The following is a 25,567-nucleotide window of genomic DNA, read 5'->3' on the forward strand; positions in this document are numbered from 1 at the left end:
CACTAAACATGAAACATTGCCTTCATTTTAATGTCTGTCAGGGCCTAAAGCTTCTTCTTTTTTTTTTTTTTTTTGAAGTTATAGGACTAGAATAGAGAGAGAATAGAAAGCGCCTTGAGGCGACTATTGTGATTTGATGCTATATAAATAAAATTGAACTGAATTGAATTGAATAAAGTGAGAATGTAGAGAGAGCAATAATAGATTCTAGAGTTGCAATGCTATCTAGTTCTAGTTAGCTCTAAAACCCAATTTGGAAGACCCTTCCCCCTAAAGTTTCATCTACATGATTGCGTTTCACTTCACTGTGTAGCTGTTTGTGTAGTTTTTTTCTGTGTTGTGTACTAAATATTGTGTATTTGTTATTCTAATATATTTTATTAATTTAATAAGTATTCTTGAAGAATACATTGCTACATGTCTTAGGCTCTAAATGTTGTGCTGTATTATATAATTGTGTGCTGCATGGCTGACCTAACAAATAATCAATAAAAACAAAATAATAATAATAAAAAAATAACTGAAAAAAAATGGATGGCAAACACACAAACATTTCCTCTATCTTGTATATATAAGGCCACAAGCCTGTTTATCCATGCTTGATATTTCAGATGCAGAGTGATGCTCAGTCTGGAGGGGTTTTGCTCTTAGTCTTATATTAACATAGCACAGTTGGAGTTTCTTCGAGAGATTTGATGCATTTGATGGAAGTGGAATAATTATTCAGTTTAACATTCTCGCCCTTGTCTACAACTAAGACAAGTAAATAGTTTCTTAATTTTTGTCATCTTCCCCCATATACTAAGGCAGACCTTCCCAAAGTGTGGGGCCCGCCCCCCCTAGGGGGGGTGCACAGCCATTGCAGGGGGGGCACGGTATGAAAAGGGAAAAAAACAAAACGCTTGGACACTGCTAGCACAGGGCGGCCACAGAAATGGAAAGCAGGAGATGAAGCATAGCTGAATATGTTTCCAAACCAACTTCATTCTAAGCCAAAGACTAGAAAATATGGTGAAGCATATCTTCCCTTTGGTTTCACCTGCACAAGTGCTGAGGTAGGTCTCACCTGCAGAATTGGTTTTCGCTGGGCTCTTCAAATCATGGACAAACAGTATCCCACATTCTTGATTTTTAGTTCAAACACTTGTTGTAATGACTAACTACTCCTGTCATTTTGGAGATCTTTATACAGTAATGTTACAGTGGGATACAAATAATATCAAATAGCAAAAAAGTTTGGGAACCACTGTACTATGGTATGTTGGACTAAGGTTTCCTAGTCAAAACTGGCTGAAGGAAAAGAAATTACTTTCATATATTTACAACTGCTATTCCCTTTAGAGACAAAATGTTAACATGTGCGGTAATATAAATAAAAAAACAACAACTATACATTTAAAAAGGAAATAAAGCTTTGCAGAAAAAAATAATGCAAAGCTAATTCCAAGAATGAGAATCTGCACATGTTTTATGCAATATGTCTCATGTTCCGCACCATTCTTGTTTTGGAATGCAGTTTACCTGAATTGATAACAAAGTTAGGAGACAGCTTTGGGTGAAAAGTGTAATAGAGGAAGGGTAGTTGGATATTTGGGAAAGACAGTAGCATGAGACATGATACTGAAAGAAAGAAAAAGAGTGATAGAGAGGTATAGTATGAAGGAGGCAAGTTGTGTAGGAGGCTGAAAGAAAGCAATGGACAGGTCAGTGTTAACTGCTGTAGTCTGGCTTTCTCACTGAGACCTATCACAACCTATCAACTCACTCTGATGGAACATACACATACACATACATGGGGCAAACCTGGTGATGTGGACAAGCCAAATGGAGAGAAATCGTGGTTCTGTAAGTGGCTTGGAGATAAAGAAAGGGAGTGTGAAGAAATTGTTTCAGATCAGGGGGCCACGATCATACACTGGTGCAAGATCATACTCGTGACTAGGTGTATATAGGTGTACTTCAAAATGTGGACTTTTTATTTTTGGTAACTTGCACTTGCATTTGCCTACTGGTGGTGGTCAGAGGGCCTGGTGGCGCCTGTGTCCGGCAGCCTCGACTCTGTCAGTGCGCCCCAGGGCAGCTGTGGCTACAATGTAGCTTGCCATCGCCAGTGTGTGAATGTGTGTGTGAATGGGTGAATGACTGAATGTAGTGTAAAGTGCTTTGGAGTCCTTAAGGACTAGAAAAGCACTATACAAATGCAGGCCATTTACCATTTGTGTTGTGGACTTGCAAGCACTTATGTATGATGCAATAAAATAAAAATGGCTCTATGCACTGAGGCAAAGGGTTCAGCTGTGATTTTGTATTGCATTTCCATAAAGTTGGAGAAAAGAAGAGTCAAGGCTGATGTAGTAGATTCTGATTCATCATCACCCACCCAGGTGAAAATCATGCAATGGCCATGAACTGAACCAAAGAATTTCCTTTAATATGAATTTATCATTTATCATATCATATGAATTTATGGGCAGCATGGTGGCACGGTGGTTAGCACTGTTGCCGCACAGCAAGAAGGTCTTGAGTTCAATTCCACCATCAGGCCGGGGTCTTTCTGTGTGGAGTTTGCATGTTCTCCCCGTGTTTGCGTGGGTTCCCTCCGGGTACTCCGGCTTCCTCCCACCGTCCAACGACATGCAACTTGTGGGGATAGGTTAATTGGATAATCCAAATTGCCACTAGGTGTGAATGTGCGAGTGAATGAGAGTGTGAATGGTTGTCTGTCCCTGTGTGTTGGCCCTGCGACAGACTGGTGACCTGTCCGGGGTGTACCCCGCCTCTCGCCCTATGACAGCTGGGATAGGCTCCAGCCCCCCGCGACCCTGAAAAGGATAAGCGGAAGCGAATGGATGGATGGATGAATTTATCACTTCTTAAGACCTATTGACAACAATTTTCAATCCACCTCTTGTATTATTTGGCATATCTCAGCCTTTTCTGCCTGTTTGCCTTCCTTACGAATGTCTTCTTGACACCCATGTTTCCACTGACCATTTCTGATGAGGTTTTGATGAACAGTAGATAGATGAACTGAAAGTTCAAGTGCTTCTCAGGTCCTGTGCCAGGTTTTGGCTGGACTTTTTCCCTATTTCTCAAGAAGATGACTTTCAGATATTGTTACTGTAGAGAATTTTTAGGCTTGCTACTTCTTCTTTTGTTCTCCTCAAATCTTTTAAGGACGTACTGCACAGGATGCTGAGATATGCTTTTGGCTTTTAACTGCGGCATCTTTGTCTTTGGCATTGCCATGTACAAGGAAAAACTTCAGAAAGCCTGGGAAACTATTGCTCATTATCACTTTAGAAATCACCAGAAAGTCTGGCTTCTTGGAAGATAAAAAGAAAGACATGAGTGGTGGCACAAGACTTTTGCACACTACTCTGGAGTCAACAGTGCACCAGTGCATTTAATTCAGATATGATCTAGCAGCAAGATTTATCGAAAGTGCGGACTTGAAACTACGTACCAGTTTTTAATCCTTATTGACAGTTTGATGGATGGTCAGTAGTTCTAGTCCTCAACCATGAAAATAGATTAAAGCCACAAAATAACCATGCTTCTGTTATCTATGCCGTGGACACATTTTACTGTTAATAACACAGAAGTGTTTCAGATAGTATGATATGCTAATGATTTTGTTGTTAAATAGTTCATTGAAAAGCAAACATGTGTAGAATTTAGTGTTATGTTTTAGATTGTCTTAAAATATATTTGGGATTCATTGTTTTAAGTTTGATATTGGAACGCATCATTTGCTAGCAGTGGTTGGTGCTGCTCTCCCAAAGTGGATTAGGATTAGGGTTAGCATTAGCACATATGACGACTTAGACCTCAGAGGGTTAAAGAATACTTATTTTCTCATATTGAAGAATAGTGGAAATTGATGCATCAAACAACATTGATGCCTAATCTGGTGCTTTTACTCTATTTAAACAACATCACACAAAGAAAATGGAATTAAAAATGCAACATCTTTAAAGAACTGTTTGGAGATGCTGTAACAGCAAAGCCAAAGTGACATTATCATGCTCATACTCATACACTGAGAATTACACAAATGTTTTCCAAAATGTAGAAGGTTTATTGTATGTTTTACACTGTAAGGCAGACACAAATTTGAACAGACACAATGCACATTGTCAACTTATCGCTTACTATTTTGTAAGATAAATGTTTGGAGATGTATCTTTGTGGTTATATTATAGGCTGCTGTGTTTAGATAGATCCATCCCTTCCTCCCTTCTAATCTCTAATCCCCTGCACAGCTGGGGCACAGTGTGCTTGTCTGTGTGTGTGTGTGTGTGTGTGTGTGTGTGTGTGTGTGTGTGTGTGTGTCTGAAAGAATGAGGACGTCTTGTTTGATGATGTTTTTATGCATATATAGGCCATCATTAGCAGTTTATACAAGACAATAGAAAATGGTTCTGACACCGCCAGAGAAATGTATTTCTACTACTGCCACTATGTTTGGTCTATTACAAAGAGATAAGGAACCAATCAGGTTTTTTTATTTTAGTGCAAATCCAGTGTTGCAGTTAAGATGTGTACAGAAACACCTGGCAATTACAAAGTTTTTTTTTTGTTGTTGTTTTAATTATCAGAGGCAACTTTTATACTGCATTTCAAAAATTTGAAATTTATGTTATTATTACTTTTTATTATTGTATTTAAAAACTTAAAATTTTGTATATTAATTATTCAATATATGATATCTGAAAGATGTGTTTATTTTAGTCATTATCTCATATAAGTTTCAGCCACATGATTATAAAAAGCATTTCACCTTACTAGAATATATCATTTTGCCTGTCGGTCTAGTTTAGTACTTATAACCACAATGGGCTGGCATTGGCGATGGTTGCTGATTTTATAGTTTTCCAGATGGCAATCCCCAACACTCTCCAAAAGGAGCAGCAACAGATGGTCAGTGAAAGGATTGCCATTTCACAGAGTGTTGTATCAATGTGTAATAATTTACTAAGTTTATTGGAAGAGAAAAGTGTAGTAGAAAAGGTACACAAGCAATAGAGATGGCGCAGCCTATTCAGGAAAGAAGCAATTTAGTTCAATTTAATTCAATTTTATTTGTGTAGTGAGAAATCTCAACAACCATCCCCTCAGGGCACTTTGTATTGTAAGGTCAAGTCCCTGCAATAACACAGAAAAATCCCCAACAATCATATGATCTGAGAAAGCACTTGGAGATAGTAGAAAGGAAAAAAACCCTTTTAACCCTTTAAGACCTACCATAGAACCAAGTCCACCAGAGCTTATATTATATTTTTTCATGCTGTAGTGCCATTTTTGGGAGCATTTCAAGTTGATATACATCAATACAACCATTATAGCCCAAATTTTAAAAATATGTGTGCATTAAGTGCATAGTAATTACATTAATTGCAAAAAAAGTGCAATAAACTACAAAAAAATTTAAAATCGTTTTTGTTTTTTTAACATATATTTCTAGTTAGAGAAATTTAAGAGGCTTATCCCTCAAAACTGTAAATACAAAAAAGTTGCACAAAATAGTTTCCCACCACAGGAAATTTATTTTAAGTGTCTTCATAGTTTTATTTTTGAAATACACCAATTTCTATATACCGCAGGAAAAACAAAAATAAATATTATAATGCAAATTTGCAAAAAAACAGCATATGCATCAAAATAAACTATTTCCAGCAGTGCAATTTGAGTCCTAAGCATCCCAGAAACAACACAGAAAGTCATAAAGTCAAACATAACTTTTAAAAACACCAGTATAGGCTCATAAGGTCCTGATGGTAAAAAACTATATTTCCGCAAAATGACGTCACTTCCGGTTTCAGGCAGGTCATGGCGGAATGCGATAGTTTGCGCTGATGGACGTAGGAAGTGTTACAAACAGCTGATCGGATCGGCAAAGCGTGTTTCTGGAATATTATGTTTTTGTTGCTGCAAGTGCTTTTTATGCAGTTTTTGCAAAGCTATATGTGGAAGGAAACTGTGACCTAGGGCAAGCTGATGGCATAAGATTTAAGTACAACTCCTCCGGTTTCATATGAAAAAAAAATGATTGCGCTAGCTTACGTGGTTGCAGTGTTACCAGGATTTAAAAATAGTTGCAAAACGGAGTGTGCCCGCTCCGACCGGCCTTAAAGGGTTAATAGGAAGAAACCTCCAGCACAATCAAGCTCAGGAGGAACAGCCATCTGCCATGACCGGCTGGGGTTGAGGGAAGCATGTTCCAATAAATCCAGAGTCAACACAACGACCTACCAGAGCTTCATGTTTCCATGTGCTGATGAGATTTATGGAGATTTCCTTTTTTTCAGTAGTATTTAGCACCTCCCCACAGTGCCAAAGCTATTACCAACACCAAGAATACAGACAAGCTGAAGGCCCTACAACATAGGTTTCTACTTGCTACATTCAAAGCACTTTATAAAACATGTCTCATTCATACAAACACTTTTTTGTATATCTAAGCGTTGTATATCTGAAATTCATTACTCGTGTTTCAGCATCGTTCACAGAGAGCCACAAACAGCACCTATACGGTTGATCACCTCCATGTCATTCTACATGGGTACAATAAAGTGAAGAATCCTCAACGTATGTTTAGTTACAGTGAAGTTGGACATTTGTCAGAAATTCACATTTCTGTAAATATTTTTTCCCTTTAATTTTTTGGTTTATCTTACCAATAATTTGAGGTACTGGATTTAGATTTTTCATGAGCAATGAGCCATGATCAACAAAATGAAAACAAAGTATTGACATATTTAGTTTTACATGTTACAATTTTACAGGCATTAATTTCCAGTGTCTTAGATGAGTTTCACCATGAGTTACACCATGTTTTTCTGCTCCACCAGTCTATTTCATTACTGTCATTCATCCCCAGTGTATGACATGCATTTTGTAGTTTTAGCTTACCACAACCTTACCTGATTTTGCAACAGAAGTTGCATGGTGTGTTAAGGACTGCATTGCAGGATAAATAAATTAGATTTTAGAATTTGGCGCTTAAACTCAAGTGATGCTGTCTGTACATGCTTACTTTAAGCTTACCTTATCAAAACTTAAATGATCTCACACTTGAGATTATTATTTTCAATCAAATTCAGACTTGATAAACACTAAAGTAGGTGTAATGAGGTCATTTTGAATATTGACAGTGATTTCTCAAGATAAAAAGAGCGTTTGTAATTTTGTTAATTAAATGCAGTTCATGATTAGTAAACCAAGGGAGCCATGGTAGCAGCCTCTCTTCATCTCTTCTGCATTCTGTTTGGTGTTTGTCATTCAGTAGAAGAACTGTCTGCAATTTTATACCTTTATCCTTCCTTTCTTGCTATTTTATCATTATCTTCCATTAGAACTGCGGTCAATAATACATTTTCTTATTTACAGCCCTACCCACCTTGACAAATAGATTAGTACCATGTATTCCCCCTAACAATATAAAATTGAACCCAAAGACCCAGGCACTTTCTTTCCTCTGTACTGTGATAGCTAGTCTTGATAATACTATAATCATATGATAATACTTTTTTCCACCAGCCAAGGCAAAGCAGTTGTGTTTTGGGGGACTGACAGCTGTTCCCAGGGTTTACTTATCCCAGTTGTAATTTATTATTTAAAGATTTAAAATAAAAGTTATAACTTACATGCCTGTAAGCGCATTATAGACAAATGATTGGGATTGGAGGAAGAAGAGGAAGTGTTTTTGGCTCAGTTTCATCATGACCAGAGAGAGAGGTTACTCAACAGTTTTTCATTCCTCGATGGATCTCAGTAAATTAGTCCAACATCTTTACCTCTATCTCAACATAATTACCTCAGACCAGTTACTCTGATGTGCAGTCACTAAAGTGGCTTAGCAGATGAGACTGTAATGGGACAGAGAGTGAGAGAGGGAGAGAGACAGAAAAACAGATAAGAGTATGCCTGTGAATCAGTATCTGTATGGCAGCGTGTTTATGTTGTGTTGGTTGGACTGGAAAGCAGAGCAGATGGGTTTATAATGAGGAAACAGAATGATTCTGATAATGATGACCAGATAATTATACCACATCTGAAGAAGGGAGGAAAGCAGTGGGGGAGTGGAAGTGGTGGTTTAAAAACAGACTGAAATGGATGAGAGAAAGAAGAGTGCATTTACACAATGAGGGGTTAAGAAGAGATGGATGTGTTTCATGCGAAATGTTGAGAAAATGAGATGAAAGCAGGACACTCCATTGATAGAAAGAACAAAATGTATTTTATTATAGTTTCAAGGTCTGTTAGGGTCCTATTTTAAGTTAAGTAATGCTCACCTCCCCTGTACTGAATACTGAATATGTTTGAGTGCATTTTTTGGTCTTGGAAACCTTTCAAAAAGACAGATAAATTTATTAATGAATTCCGTGCAGGTCCATAATTAAGCTACTTTAGATGCATACCAGTCAGACCAGTTTCAACTACTAATACTAACACCATCCCAGCTAATTCACCCAATTCATCTGTGAGTCATAACAAATTATTGAAATTCAATATACAAGTTATATTCAAAAGCTATATTATTAGTTGATAGTACCTGTCAAAAGGTTTGATACCCACCAGCTCACATTCACAGAAAAAGTGGCAAAAGAAATATAACACCCATCCTTTTTATGGTTAAAGTAACACAGAGTTCAATAAAATGTAAAACTGCACATGTGTGTGTGTGTGTGTGTGAAAAAAAAAAAAAAAAAAAATATATATATATATATATATGGAAAAACTGTGTTGGAAGACTTCTGTCATTAGTCGTTTCCTGTCTCATTACATCTGATGAAGGAGTTATAATGATTTGCATGGAATGCGGGAGGATTAATCATTACCTGTAATCTGAGATTTAGCTAACTATTCCTACTGTTTCCACTCTGCTCAGTTTGCCGTGTTAGACTCTGAACTTTGAGGACGCCAACATTCTCTTTTTAAATAAATAAAATATACAGAGTAAATATTGAAACTTGAGTATAAGTTGTTATATCTTTTTGTGAACTTTAAAGACGTATACTGGTAGTATCAACTGGCTCAAATTTAGAGGTTGGTTAAAAATAAATAAGTGATTTTATGCAATTGGACTCTGTGATTCATTATATTATATAATTGACCAGTTTACTTTGCACCTGCCAAAATTACTTACTAAAATATCCAAACTGTATTTAATACAGATATTCCCTTTTTTTAGTCTTTAACAGTAAACAGTAAAGCTTAAAGCTTGTACGTGAGTATTATTGTTTTAATGATTCTAATAGGTTGCTCTAGGCCATAGAATTAACAGATCTAGGTCTATTATCCTGGCCAATAACATAATTTTATGCAAAATTGGCATTTTACCAAGTGCAAGGTTCAATCAGGGAGAGCTGCTGTTAATGGGTGTGGCTGGTGGCTAAACTTAATTAACAGGGCTGCTCAGATGAGTTGTGTCATCAGAGGTATGGAAACCAGATGTAGGTAGTTAGAGCTATGCGTGTCTCTGTTAAAATGGTTTCCATTTCCTATTAGAGTAAGAGTATTAAGATCGGACCCTTTTGATGGAGAGTTGTTCCAAACTACCTGTGTGGTAGCCATCACACATCCAGGCACAAACACATGAATACCTTAAAGATGCTCATTTTTATACGTTCTACTTTATACACACACTTTGCTTCTTCCCTGTCTCAGTCATGATCCCACACACCCAAAACCGCACTCATATATATGCACTCCAACTCACTGACAGGTCATTTTACCACCATCTAATGTATCTAGTGCAGAGTGCAGATGCTAAATATAGAGGAAAACTAAGCAGAATATCAATGGCTCTCAAGATCATACAAAACAGCCGAGCAGTGATTCAGATAAAACAATAAGGCAGGTGCAAAGTGTGAGACCTAAAGATTATTAATGGTAAGTCTGAAATAGGTTTATCTTAAAAACTGCCTTGTTTTACATGTAATTGTGTATACGGATAATAAACAATTTCTAATAAACAAAGGGAGGAGTATATTTCCAAATCCGATGTGGAAATGCGTCAAGCTTTTTAGAATGTAATTTAAAATGTAATGTATCCATGTTAACACTGACTTATAATGAAACACGTGACTCATGTGGGTCTTTTACATTTCAAATAATAGATCTTGTTGTTGGTAGGCATCATCATTTATTTCCTGTACTATCTATTTCGAAGTTGGATATTTTTTAACCTTATAATATTATACTCATAATTATAGTAATTAATAACAGTAATTACCCTAAATCTTTGGAACTTAAGACAACTCGGGAAGGAACATATTACACAGTGCTATAGGATCAGGTTGAATTTATTCATTCAGTTAGTGTTATGACCTTCATTCATTGTTTTCTGTTCTCCTCCATTTTCTATGTATTTGTTTCATCATTCTTTGTTTACGCTAGGCATTTGTACATGAGCAAAATTGCACATGCTGTTGAGTTATGATGAGCAAAATAAACACTGCCCTTTGAAAGGTCAGAGAATCTAAATGACGGCATGAAATGAAACACAATAGATCCAGCCAACACGTTCCTGTTTATTTGAAAAGCAACCACTACATTATGGGAAAATTAAGGGATGAGTGATTATTTGACAAGATTCTGGGAAATCTGGATTCCAGAATTCCCGAGCCCTTCATTAGTTGTTGATGTCAAGAAACTGCAGTGAGTTTGCACAGTACTGCGTGCAAGGAAGTAAGAGCTACAAAAAAAGGGAGCAAATTAAACAACTGAATAGCAGAATTCTGTAATTCAATGGGCTCTACTAATAATTAAATTGATAAGATGAATTAAGTAATTCCACATTACTAATTATAAATGCACGCTGGGAAATTATTACTTTAAGATTGCGGATTATTTTTACCTCCCCTAAGACTCACCAGAGTATTTTCTGGTAGGATTTTTTTTTCCTTTTTTGCCTATTAAAATTGGCTACTTTCAAATGAACTACAGTGTTTTTGAAAAGCTGCTCAGCTAAAGCTTGCTATAGTTTTCTCTACCTCATTTAAGCAAGTAGCACCAGGGCTATCATAATGCAAAGTATCCCCTTGTGTATTATTGTTTTGATTGTTTTCATAGTAGAATACAGTTTTTTTTAAAAGAAAGCAAAGAAAAACAAAAACAAAACATGTTTAGCTTAAAAGGCCACATAAATAAAAGGAGGCAATCCAAAAGGTGTGTGTGTGTGTGTATTCCTGTTTAGACACCTTTGTGAGGACCAGAAATTGGCATTATACTATACTTGTGGGGACCAACAGTCACTTGTGAGGACACACAAGGAATGTGGTTTTAATATCAGGGTTACAATTAGGTTATGGTTAGGTTTTGGGTAAGCAGCTAGGGAAAGAATTATGTCAATTAGATGTCCTCACTAAGGCAGCTAAACAAGAATGTGTGTGTGTGTGTGTGTGTGTGCGGGGGGTGTTCATGAAATTACATAATTAATACTTTAATTGTCAAACAGCCTTTGCTGTGTGTGCTTGTGTGCTGTCAGGTAAACTGCAACACTGACGTGTTAGTCATGTCGTGCATACAGATAAAACATATCTTCTATGCTGTCGTTGCTCTTTGACATGATGTTTCAAATCAAGAAAAAGCTTAGTATGGTATTTTAGCCTTTTGGTCTGCATTCTTCCATCTGAAGAAAGTCAGGTTGAGTGTCTACAAAATGATCAGTTGTCCCACCGTTGTGTCACATTGCTGTTCCATGTCTTAGTGATGAGACGCCTTTGGGCCTGTGATGTGAGTAATGATTTTCTAATAACCTGCAGCTTGTTAGCTCAGCTGGCTTGGGAACTGACTGCCAAAGTGTCTCCGTCCTGTTTGATGTGTGCGTCTGTGTGTTTGTGTACTCTACCAAAACACAGAAGTATGCACTGTCATTTTCAATTTGATAACACTTTGATCAATGTTGGACGAATTGTTAAAAAGTGACACAATTTCTGCATCGCTGCCCACATTTTATTATGCCAAAAGTATTTTTAGTTAAAGCATTGAACATTCACATCACTCCCTGACTTCTAGGCTTGTGTTCACCACGGATGTAATTGGTAACTTGATGTCGTGTTTTAGAAAGCTTTTGGTATGGATTAACTTCGAGATAAGTGGGAAAAAAAAGTCCTTCCTCTTATGACATGAAAGAATTTACTGTATATCTAACTTATAATGGCTGAGACACAGTGTGACTGAAGATGCTTCTTAAAGTATATAATAGGTTTACATAAAGCCGTGGGAGGTTTTCACATTTCACATACTCGCATTAGATGGTGGTAGGTTTAGACAGTTAAGCTTCCCACCATGGTTTTTCTCATTTGTACTAAAAACCAACACATGCAAAAGGTAATCAATATTTTCTATAATGACAAATGGATTATCTTTAACTACTGTCACAGGAAGCTTTAGAAAATATTTGAACTGCCTCCCTCTATAGCATGAAGAAAATACTGGTATCCAAGTAAAATATAGTAGAGCTTAATGAAAAGGAAACTAGTTTTCTACTTTTTAGCTCTCCAGTTCATAGAGTGTGTTAGTCTATGCAGTAGTATCAATTAAATACATGCAAGTATTTAATAGATTCCCATTCATGATCCATTAAGGTTTAACCCTACTGACTTGGATCATCCACAGCCGTTTCCTGCACTGCTACTTGAGAATGACATTTGTAGTATTGATATGACATTTCTTAAAGGTGCTTTATACAACATTCAGAATCACTGGACTACAGAACAAACAGACACACTGCTGACATCTATCCCATCCCTTTACTGGATTTCTTTTTTGTCCTGCTTATTTCTAATAGACATTACTGAGCTATTGTGACATCACTATGAGCTTTTTTTTTTTTTTAAAAATCGTATATAGTGTATAACATTCTAAATACAGGTCAATTAAATGGAGAATAGCATCTGTTTCTCAGTTAGACACATGGTGTGAAGCAGAGAAGACACAAATGTAGGAGACAGAGAAGAGATGATCTCTTTAAAGACAGCAGCAGAGACTCTAAACACTGAGATAAAAAAAGGCGCTGTTGATTCACTCATGCAAATTCCAAATATGTTTTTGATGTTGTATCAGTGTTTAAAATCTCACATATAAAGCTTGTGAAAAACTATTTGATGGATTACTATAATATGTGGAAAACATATTCATGCAAACATTTTCAGGCTAAGTTTTACTCTGGATTTGGGGATGTGTTGTGATTGCTGATGTTCACAAAGGTTTGCGTGCAGCACATCCCCTTACTGGCTCCTGAATAGCCCTTTAGCTCAGACACAGTTCGGTGTCAGTGTACGCGGCTACTAAATTAGCCAAAATAGAACAACAAAACTGATGCCAACAATTACCCCAGTGAAACCAACAACTGATGGCCAATCGCCATTGTGTTTGTCAATTTGCCCCACTGGCATCCTAAAGTGTAATCACATAGTAATTGCAGATTATAATTAGCAATTATTCATTCATACTTCTCAGTAACTCACTCAGCTACAAGTCTATGAAATAGATGTTTCATGAAGGCTTTAAATTTAGGGTGGCTGTAGCTCAGGTGGTAGAGCAGGTCATCTACTGATCGGAAGGTTGGTGGTTCGATTCCTGGCTTCCCCTAGTCTGCATGCCAAATATCCTTGGGCAAGATACTAACCCCAAATTGCTCTCCGATGCATCCATCGGAGTATGAATGTGTGTGAATGTCAGTTAGAAAGCACCTAGGAAAAATGTGCTTGTGTGAATGGGTGAATTCACAAGTTGTGTAAAGCGCTTTGAGCGCTGAATTTACCATTTAAATTGTCAACTTTGGGGATATCGCTATAAACATTTGAACTCTAATATTGTCTTTTTTTTCTATTCTTTTCAACAGGTCTGTGGATCCAGCTTGCTGTTCTGTCTTGCTTTTCTGTCCATCTACCTGCCACCTCAGTTTATCTTCATGTTGAGTCTTAAAACACAGAACACCAGATAGAGGTAGGCATGGCTTTAGCTACAGCTTTAACTGGTATTTGTTGTACTGTAGAGTTTTAAAGTGTGCTAACTGAGGTTGCAAAAGCGGCTCATTTGGGAGCTGTGACACTGTTGTTTTGCTTTAATTACACCTGAAACATACATAAACAGTTATTGCCAATTAACTTTAATAAAACTTTAATGATCCTCTGGGAAATTGGGTAAGTATAGGATATTACATTAAGCTCAAATTGATATCATTAGAACACGGTCACACACACATATGCATCCATTTTTGTTAGGTTTGCTAAATAAACTTCAGCTGTTTTATGGGTTTTTTTCCTCATACTTCCAAGTTCAGCAGTAAGTGAGACATGCTGCAAGCCTTGGTTTTCTTATGCATAGTGAATGGGAAAACAAGGCATGTGCCCTTGAGTGCACAAATTCACATGTGAAAGTAAAATAATTTGTGTGTGTGTGTGTGTGTGTGTGTGTGTGTGTGTGTGTGTGTGTGTGTGATAAGAGCAGTGGTTTTTTTTACTCCATTTTTCTCTGCCTGTATTGCAGACATATTAGGCACACTGCTTTAGGCAGGCAGACAGCTACGCCAAGCAGGGAGACTGCCCTTGCTGGCCCTGATACAGGATAGAAGGACTATAGATGGATGGATGAAAGATAAATAAGTTATCATTGTAAAACATTTGCAGATGATTAGCTGCCACATGTCTGCCTTTATCTAAAATTCCATTATATTTTAACATTTTATATACTGTCTTTTACTAGGGTGTTTGTGCTTAACAGAAGCATAACCTCAGTGTTTATTTATTAGTTTTTGTTTTTAGTAGCAATGATTAAAAACATACTCTGAGCACAGGTCAGTAGTCATTCAGTTGCATCCATCAAGGACAGAGAGTTGTCTTTTAAAAGGATACTTTTGAAGTCCCTGAGAGAGATCTATGTATGTCTGGGTTTGTTTTTTGTTTTTTTTTTAACATAATATTGGTATAGCTGCTGTTATGTTTTCCTTTATTTGAGGATGTCTTGTTTTTTTAGTCAGAAACCAAGCCAGGAGATTTGTTTTGAACTGTCTGGGATTGTTACCAAAGCACAATTACTGTGGATTTTATGGAATGGTTTTATCCTTTGGATCACTAGGGACAAACCAGAAGTTATCAAGACGAACATGACAAGCTATACAGGAAAAGCTATAAAGAAGTAATTATAGACCTATGATTATCCATTCTATATATTGTTCAAATAAACAGCATTTAAAAAATATATAGGAACACTTTAAACTCATCAGATCTGCATATTTCTTGTACATTTTTTTAATGTTTCATTTATTTTTGTTAAGAAGATAACGCTCTTGCAAGGCCATTTACCTTTTTGTATAACAAATTGCTCTACATTATTTTTTTAGTTTTGCACGGTCAGCTAATTTAGATTTTATACACTGAATAAGAAATGTTTATACAGTATAAAAGAGTCAGCAATTTTGTGTGAATGCAGCAGTCCTATGATGATTAATTTTTATTGAGTCATTGTTTAACATCAAAGCCTATAGGGACAAAGTATGCAGATTCAGTTCTTTCTTTTGACTTGCTGGTTGTACGAGACATAGAGTCAGACAACTTACTTCTTATCTGCCTAATTACTTTTATGACACACTCTAATGAATGTGTCCTTAAACCATGTGATATCCATACTTTTGGCTATTTTTACCTATTACAAAACAGGTTTCGCTTTTCTCAGTGATCTTTCTTCTTACATCTCAAACACCATAATGTGCTGTTTGCATCCATCCTTTAAATTACTGGCCATAATTGACTATTGTCTTCAGACGCAGGCTTGACTCTGCTTGACTATGATTCCACTGAAATCAGTATTATCTGTCAGTTTGATGGGCCCGTCCATAGCCTGTTGAAAAAGGTTTGAGCTTATAAGGGTTCAGAAGCCATTAGCTTCTACTGTGTGTGTGCATTGTGGATAAACCTGTGTTCTTTAATTAGACACCAATGGGAGACTAGCATGCAATACAAGCTGCACCTGGCACTGCTTTTACTGCTCTGGGATCAGTTTTGAGGTGGACATTGTGGAAAACAGAGCTAGTATTGACAAGCAAACAAGCACTCATGTTAACAGATAAAGTTTCTCTTACTGATTACTCCTTTAGCAATCTAGCTAGGAAAAACTCATTGATTGAGAAGGGACACGCTTACCAGAAGTTAAACAGGTGTAATCATAAAAACATAAATAACATAAAATAAATAAATAGTAAAGGATGACTTGGTGGTAGCCCTACTGTACGACAGACTGGTGACATATACATGATGTGTAATAGGCTCAAGTCCCTGCTGTATGTGTGAGACACTTTAAATAAGAGCATGTTCTTTACTCTTAAAATTGCCATGAACAAGTACATTCACTTTATATTCTCCAAGTTCTCCTACATAAATTGTTTCGTAATGCAAAAGTCATTAAACAGATAGTATGGAACACCCCATACATTTAAAATATGATGTAAGGCAAGAGGCTATACCTGAATTAATGCAATTTTATAAATGCAAGCCCTTATTCGGATAATTAGACCACCAAAATCGGACTTGAGGAACAAAAGAGGCAAATTTACACATAGTTTAAAAGTATAAATATTTTATTGCACAAACCAGGTTTATTTGCTCTTTATCAGCAAATATCTTGGGATAAATTATCCTGTATCTGAGTTTATTCAGCTGTATCATGACATAGCCTCATTCGTCTTTTTTTGTCTAGAAGTGTGTTAGTCTGTGTGCTAAACTGTGACCTTTACTTGGTGGAGAGGCATGTCTTGCACTTTGTCTTTATCCATACTTGTAGGTATATACAACATGCCGGCAGATATCAGAGCAAAACTTAATAGATTTCCCACCCAGAGACCTTAGATAAATAGAGAATCTAAACATTCTATTGAAGCTGAGAACCATGACAGCCATGTAATTCCCTAAGCTGCCCGTGAAAGCCATAATATTCATATTTCTTCATAGCAATAAAACCATATTACCATATGAAGGCCATAGGATAATATTATTATCAGCCAGCTCTCTGAGTGTCTCTCTCTAGTGGCAAGGATCAGTTCAAAGCACAGCCCAAGGCATGTGTGCATGTGTGTAATAGAAATCATGTGTGTGTGTGTTTGTATATATGTGTGTGTTTGTGTCTGTGACTCAGGGTGTATGTGATCAGTTCCCTGAAGCGACAGCTGCACACCGAGCTCCTGAATGGAGAAAGCTTCTCTGTAATGACTACCAAAGTGGCAAGCATGTCTCTCCCCTTTCTTTCTACGAACCATTTCCTGATATTTTGCGTTTACCTTTACCTCTCTCATCAGTGATTGCATGCTGATCAGCTTCCTTTCTCCATGTGTCTGATGTCCTCTTTTCTTTTACTCTTTCTGTCTTCTACTCTTTCAGTCTTCTCATTTGTGCTTTACTTTTACCTTTTACCTTTCTCCTGTAATAATATTACTCTCCAATCACCATAATCCTTAAATTAGAACTACTTTATACTGCTATCTGCAAATTGAGACACATCTTTCGCCACCAAACTTGTATAATACCTTGAAAAAGCAGACGGAAGAGGATGAGGAAATGAGGATAAGAACAAGGACAGGTAGGAGCAGATGGAAGAAAGCATGAGAGGAAGCACGAAATGAAAAAAAAGAGTGAAAGAAAACAGATATATGGTAGATGATGGATAAAACCGTATACTCCTTTTTTACTCAAAGGCCATGATATCAGAAACCTGCATTTTCATCCATAGGGAAATAGGTAGATGATTGTCTTCGTCACAGTTTCATGACTTTAGCTAAATCTTGATGCTTAAATCTTGCAGTTAGCTCTTTCCAAGTTGATAATTAATTTAGCAATGAGCATTTTCTAAAGAAACAAAAGATAATGTAGTTTAATAATGTCCTTTGCAGACAATGAACTCCCAGTCTGTCCGTGTTGTAATCTGGGATCTTCCTTTCAGCATTGTGGTATCCAGTCCAGTATACTATTCATTATAGTAATAATATATGGTAATCCATTTATATTTTTAGCTTGGGCTCCTGATTGTGACTGAATGCTTGTGGTTGATAGGGCACATATTTATATATTTGTTCTGGTTATAAATGAAACACTAAGGGACTGGGGAGGTGTGGCTTCTGTGACCATTATTTTTGGTTTAATGATGCTGGTGATTAGTACAAAATCCAGTAACTCTAAATTTTGGTTATTTCACTTTTCATAGGGTAGAAAGGATCCTACTCAGAAGTAGATGAGAGAGAAAGTTTGAAATGATAAAATTTGACATTTTTAGTGTGAAAGCTACTGCGTCTCATTATTACAAGCTCCACTCCACCAGAAAATCCAAAGTAAGAATAAAAAGTTAATGACATATGCAGCCACATTGTTTAGTGTTTGAGTTTACACAGTGGACACTGTTTCTTAGCATAATGGTAAGTAAAAGTATAATAAGTTAAATGTGAATTAGACATTTTAATGTAATTAAATTACAAGTTAAAGTTGAGAATTATTAAGTAAGTAATTAAAGAATAGAGTAACACAATGCTATTGGTGTTAAGTAGGTATAAAACTGAGAAACTATAGTGTGTGTGTGTGTGTGTGTGTGTGTGTGTGTGTGTGTGTGTGTGTGTGTGTGTGTGTGTGTGTGTGTGCTTGTATGGTTAGTATTACAATAAACCAGATGCTATGGTAGTATTACAGCACAACACGCACTAATGCACTGTCCGGGCAGCCACAATCATCTCATTACATATTGTACTAACAGGAGAGAACCGAATGTTACAAAGGAGAGTCCAAGAACCATGCAAAGAAAAAAAGAGAGAAAAAAAAATCCCAGAACAGAAAAACAAACAAACAAACAGAAGATGACTATCACATGATGAGAAAAAGAGATTAAAAAATGAAATGTTTAGAGAAAGAAATAGAAACAGGACTCATGTAACCAAAACACCATAGCAAATGTCTGTTACTTTCCCCAGATCAGATTTGTGAAATCTATCTTTGTGTGTGTGTGTGTGCGTGTGCGTGTGTGTGTGTGTGTGTGAAATTAGAGGTTGGCCAGGATGACTTTGTTTATCATCTCCTATATAGGTGATGACTTTAACCACTCACATTCAGTCATGTTGCATTAGTCACACAGACCTAAAATGTGTGTACCCAGACCAGCTCAAGAGTGGTTGCCAGACGTTGCTGGCTGATGTTGGGCGAAATCGGTTTACATGAAAGATGCTCAGTTGTCTGCAAACACTCAACATTTACTTAATACTGTCCAAACTATAGTGACAGTTGGAAAAAGGGAGAAAACCACCTTTAAATTAGAAGTTGTGCATTTAACTCCAACCAACCCATTTCAAAAAGCAACATCTTTATACCAGGGTCTGCTAGAAACTTCCCCAATCCCTCACCTCCTCCTGGCAATCACCAGAGGGCCTCAGACCACTCTCTAGGCTTGTGTGACCGAGGCCTAATGGCCTTGTCTAACTAACTTCCTATCTAACTTGTTTGATTATGAAGTTTCTTTACATTTCACGGACAGTTAGATAAAGGAAATGCATCTAAAGTATCTAATTGAGAAATAACACCTGACAATGGATCTTTTCAATGAAACTACATTCCCTACTTGATAAAACCTTGGGCTTTAGTGACACAGAAAAAGGAGGTGATCAGAAATGCCTCAGTCTTGCCACAACATCACACAGCAACCTGTGATGGTTTTCAGAAAGATCATTTTGAATGTGCTGTATGGCTGTATTTGAAGCTTGAAGTCATGTGGTATATTTAACTTGCACAGTGCAGCAGGGATTATATGTATCATCATAGTCACTGTTCCCAGGGGGGCATTTGCTTTCAACATATCCGGTACTTTGACATATTTAAATTACCTGTCAGAGGACAGGTGTCTTACCTTTGAAGAGACAGTTCATCTCAGCCAACTGAAATTCCTTCAGTTCTGTAAATTACTACATATTTCTTACAGCTTATTAAACTGAAGTTAAGACCCTCTTACTGAACTCATTTGATCATTAGCATCAGAAATATAATGTCTGCACATGTAACGATCACTTACTAATGGAAAATGTGAATGCTTTCATGAATATCACTTCGAAAAGAAAGTACTCTACTGGACACAGCCCTCAAAACTGTACTGTTACTAGAAGGCCTAGGATGTTCAGGATGACAGTAGAACTCAAATAAATGCACAATGACCTCTCTGTGTGCTCCCTGGGAGACTCATGTGTCCCTCAAAGACCAGAAATTAATCATTAAAGACTCATTCACTCAGTAACTATAAGTTCAATAAAATATTATGATAGAAGTCTGCAGACTGCAATATGAATCCAAGCTGTGCCAAGACTATATGAAACTTGAAAATGTGGTTGCCATTCCTGGTTGAACAATGCATGTGACCTATTCACATCAGCTCCAAGTTGAGTTTATTCAAGCGTCACTAAAATGGTCTACAAAGGAAAAAGTACATATCTATAGAATACTGTAGAAACGTAAAAATTTAAACGTAGAAATTTTACCTCCTAATACCCGAACTCTTTCATGGCATGCATTTTTAATTTCTCTTTGCTATTTGGGCTGATTGGGACCCGATGAATATAAAAACAAAGAATTCTGATAAAAATGAGATCCACATATGTGGACATTTGTTTTAAAGCAGTGGCAGTATAATGTCCTCGTAAGTGGACATCAGGCCCTTGTAGAGCGAAACCTATTGTTTTGGTCTAAACAAAATATAATGTCCCAAAATGTGATGTCCACATATGTGGACACCAGATCCTAGGTGGTTAATAAAACATCTGGATAGAAAAGTATTAAAATAACTCTTGTGGCAGACTCTGGCAGAGTGTGGAGTAAAGGCTGAGTGTAAAAAAAAAAAGGTTGAAAAATAAGTTTAAAAGAAAAACAGTGAAATAAAATTTTTTGTCGTTTCATTCAAATTAAAACCTTGCATTTTGAAATAGTAATCTGAGGACTTAGCAATTACATTAGTTCCTGAACTCAGTGTAGAATAAGCTAATTTTCCCAAATTATTATTCAAGACATTAATTTGTCACAGAACTTTTAATAAAATTAAAACAAATTTAATTGGAAATAGTTTTTTTAATTCCTTTTTTCAAGGAAATAATACATGTGACGTTCTAGCTGAGGCTGCTGCTGCCCTGGCAAGGAGAAGAACTAGAACACATTTTCCAACTCATTTCAGAGAATGAACAGCATAGTTCATGGGCTACAATAATAGTGATGCCCACAGAGGAAGTGTCTCATTCATCTCTTGTTCTCCTCCATGGGAAGGTCAGGGTCAGCTACAGAGCAGCACAACAGGGCCATCAGGAATTCAGTTTCTCCCTTTGGTAGGGCGGATCCTTGCTATACAGAGGTTGCACTTTCGTCCTATCGTCCTATCGTCCTATCGTCTTATCTATCTATCTATCTATCTATCTATCTATCTATCTATCTATCTATCTATCTATCTATCTATCTATCTATCTGTCTGTCTGTCTGTCTGTCTGTCTGTCTGTCTAGATGGATAACAAGATCGACTGTCTTCATAAAAGGCAGCAGAATTTTAATTTCAGTCTTTAATCAAAGAACCCATTTAAATAACACATTTAAACCCAGCTGGGGCTCTAATAGTTTTTGCACTGATTAACTGCATTTTTTTTGTTTCAATACTCTAGAAACTGCCAAACTCTTATATGCACTTTGTGATTCAAAACAAGCATTTTCCCTCCACTATATATCTTTTCATCAAGGTTTTACTGACTGTTAAATGACGTGCGATTTTGTATCAGATGAAAAAGAAAGCAAGCTTGGTTGTGCGAAGAGGGACTCTAGAGGGAATTTGGATATATTTTAGGGGGTACCTCAAACTGATAAGAAGTGATAAAATATTATTTTTTTAAAAAGGTTGGGATTGATTCTCTGATTGATCTTTAGTTGTTATGAAAAATAAATAATGCAAATAGTATCTCATACACAAATAAACAGTGGACCGCTGCACTGCTCCTGTACTTTGAATGCCACACAAGTACAAGCTCTCTTTTTTTCTGTCTTTTACTCTCGTTCTATGACTCTCTCTCCCCCACGTTCACCCTCTCTGACGGCAACACTCCAGATTCATTACTTGCGAGATCTCCAGACCAATCTTGTACTTTCTCACAGCCCCCATACACACACTCTCACTACACCCCCACAAGCATAACACACACATACACACACACGTTCTTCCCACCTCCTCACTGTTACCATCTATGTGTCATTGGCTGTTGCTTAGCTACAGGCCCCCACCAAGTTATTTGCAGCCAATGAAAGCTTTGCCTTCAACACTGGTTTTGACACATAACCCATTCCGGAGGAGCACTTTGTTTTTGCTATAGCTTTATCTCTTTCCATTGCTCTTGCCACCGTTTTCACCTATCCTTCATTCACTTTCTTTCATGCCTTTCTGTGCCTTGATTTTAGCTTTCGGCTATCAGTTTTACCTTTTTACTTTACTTTGTTCTTTCGCTTGATTCAGTGGGAAGAAAGCATAATGGGTTTTTATTACTGAGGAGGTGACACGAGAAAAGACAAATAGGTTTATATGAGGTGCAGTTTTGTTGCAGTGACAGCTGACATATTGCTGACATGAAGGTGTAAAGTGTGCACTTTTGCCATCAATCATTGTAGTATTATACAGAGATTAAGCACAGGAAAGCATTGCACAATGATGTGTTAATGGTGAGTACATATGAGTTTTTTAGTAACCCAGTTTTCTAAATAGAGCAAAGTCTGCAGAAAGTTGATTCTGTTCATCTGGACGTAGCGTTTTTAGATACTAGGTCCAGATGAACAGAATGAGCTTTTTGGGATTTCCCCACCTGGGTGATTGAGCATGCTTCAAGACAAAAACATGAAACACACACCAAAGGGCATCTGAGCACACACTCACGCACGCTCATACACATACACACACATACATTTCTGTGGTTACACAGGACGCCACAAAGGCATGCACTTATGTACATGAGCACTTATGCACTTATGAGCTGTAATGGAAGTATTTTTCTACTGTCTATAGTAAACACAGGAGTGCATGCTTACACGCCCTTAAATAGATCCTTAAGCAAAATTACATGTGTTAATTATTCAAACAGACATTCAGCTGCACTGCTATAAAAGGAAGGAAACATGCACTATAAGCAGTCAGTAAGCACATGTGCAGAGGCACACATGCGCATGTTCATGCTTTAGCACACACACAGTACATTACACACACAAGATGCTCTCCAGTGATTCTGCAGGAAGACTGACAGGGTAATCCATCTCCATTGCATGGTGCAGTGTACTCTAGGAAAGCATGGTGGACACAGGATAAGTGCAGGGCCTGAAACACAGTACAGGTGGGCATACAAGCTTCGGCACACATATGTGCACACAGGCACAAACCCACTATTATTGGCATAAATTGATACTTTTTTGAGATTTTTATTCTGGTTAATAAAAAATTGAGGATTGTCCAAAGGAACAGATGTGGTGATGGTGGTGTTGATGTAGTGGCGATATACGAATGGTCACACATCGGTTCCATCTATGTTTGTGGCAAAAGCATGACCTATAGAGTACAGTGAAGATTAAAGATTTCAAAAATCACTTACCTGTTTTGAATAATAAGGAGTTATTGTTTGCTGATTTTAAAAGCATTTTCATTCACGTGGTATTCCAGCAGTGAATTTCTGTTAATTTGCCTTTAAAAAACTTGGTGATTCAGTGGATTATATTGCACCATACAGATTTTAATGGCGTTGTCTTCCTGTCTTGCATATACAAAGTCTGCAAGATATATTCATACAGTATATAATTTTTATGTGTTACTTCGGCAGGGATGAGCCTTACTGATTGCGAGATCAAACGTTGCCAGTTGGAGTAAAATTCATCACCTGAGGCCCTCATATTAAATTAGATTCTTTTGAAATTCATAAGGATATGACATCATATCACCAGGACTTAGCTAGAGGCTAGGACAGGGACTGCCACTATAAAGATATCCTTCAATGGGCAATTAAGAGAAGAGTGAGATGACATTTGCTTGCCCAGAGGTTACAATCAGACCTTACTTTGTTAAGCCAGTGAAAGCAAACTTGGGGCCTGAATCAGTGCACAGTTCAGAAAATTCAGTTATAAATTCAGATATATTTTTTAAAAGTCATTATTTTACTCTCACTGGGGTGTTATGGGGCGTCAAGTCACCAGGTGACTATGAGTATTTTGAAGAGTAAGCTGTTTTTGGAAATGTTTTTTAATGCTTAAATGGAGATTTTAAATCTGTAGATGACTTAAAGGGGACATGAAACGCAACACATGTAAAGGCTAATTTACACCACTGAGCCCTGCTCTCAAAAATTGACCTAGATCTAAAACTGTCTATGAAGCTGGATTTAAGAAATAAGTTTAAAAAAAAGACATCCCTACTTTTTGCCCCCCAGTGGCCTTAATCCTCTTCCATAGATTCCCGACTGCACCTGTAAGAAACGTTGTTATATTTGTGATGTCATGTACATATAGTAGGCTGTTATGTTGTAAACTGTCTCAATGTTCTTGGGAAGAGAAAGATTATTTTATCACCTGTCCTGATAGCATCAGCTGATTGCGCTATTTGGTACACTCCAGTGAACCACCTACCACCTGGCTCAAACAGGCTCTTCGAGTGCAGCTAGCCAAACAGCAACAGTCAATTACTGCTAACGATCCTCAGTTTCTTAACATAAAACTCAACCAGGGGCAGCCCAAATCTGATCCCCTTAAACTGATTTTAAGATTTAGTGCCCTTATTTCTCTCTGAGTTATTGATTCTGTCACTAGCTAGCTAACATAAACTAACGTAAGTCTATCAGCCGCAACCAACCAACCACATGACATCACGTTCTGACAGAAGATGGTGATAAAATGTTTTTAAAACGTTAGCTTTAAGCAGTGTTTGAGAGTAACGGAATACATGTACTGCTGTTACATATTTAAAATACAAAATATGAGTAACTGTATTCCGTTACAGTTACCGTTTAAACAGGTGGTATTTAGAATACAGTTACTTTGTTGAAATAAATGGATTACACGGTGGTCTTTTCCTGTTTCATATGTTAGGCTGTCCCCCTCTTTATTTTTGGTAATTCCGGTGGAAACTCAAACAAAACACGTGTTATGCCTGTTCTCAATCTTGTGGCCCATGTCACCTCACTTGCAGCCCACATAATGACGTGAAGAAATATTTTAAAAAATTAGTCAAAAAATTATGTATTATAAAGGCAACAGTCAGTGTTACAGGCATAGCCCTAAAGAATGTAGTCTCATGGGCAGTGTAGTCCGTGCTGCAAGGACAATGGACCGCCATACTGGTTATGTGTCTGTAAGCACGAGGGAGGGAGAAAAAGGAGAGTGGAAAAGTACGAGTTGTCACCGAGCAGAAACAGGAGATGGAAGCATGTAAATATTATAATAACCACTGCAGCCAAAAAGAGTGCCTGACGAGCCCAGTTGTAAGTAAGCTATTAAGACTCGACTGTAAGCTGTGTTCGTGTTTTCGTCCGAAACAATAAGTTCTG

The 25,567-nt window shown here is 37.1% G+C and overlaps 1 protein-coding gene across 6 annotated transcripts in view; it reads left to right on the forward strand.

Annotated features, from left to right (window-relative positions):
- The window catches only part of LOC146504032 (leucine-rich repeat and fibronectin type III domain-containing protein 1-like protein), a 191,113-nt gene that overhangs the window by 68,147 nt on the left and 97,399 nt on the right, over positions 1-25,567 (forward strand). For 5 of the 6 annotated variants that reach the window (XR_014868835.1, XM_085131489.1, XM_085131490.1 and 2 more), the window contains exon 2: positions 13,856-13,959. The exons of the other annotated variant lie outside the window; for it this stretch is intronic. The gene's annotated coding sequence lies outside the window, so the exon portion shown is untranslated. The remainder of the gene's footprint in view (positions 1-13,855; positions 13,960-25,567) is intronic. 6 annotated transcript variants of the gene reach the window in all.

This window comes from Neolamprologus multifasciatus, chromosome 14 (assembly GCF_963576455.1).
Source record: "Neolamprologus multifasciatus chromosome 14, fNeoMul1.2, whole genome shotgun sequence".
Lineage (NCBI taxonomy): Eukaryota > Metazoa > Chordata > Actinopteri > Cichliformes > Cichlidae > Neolamprologus > Neolamprologus multifasciatus.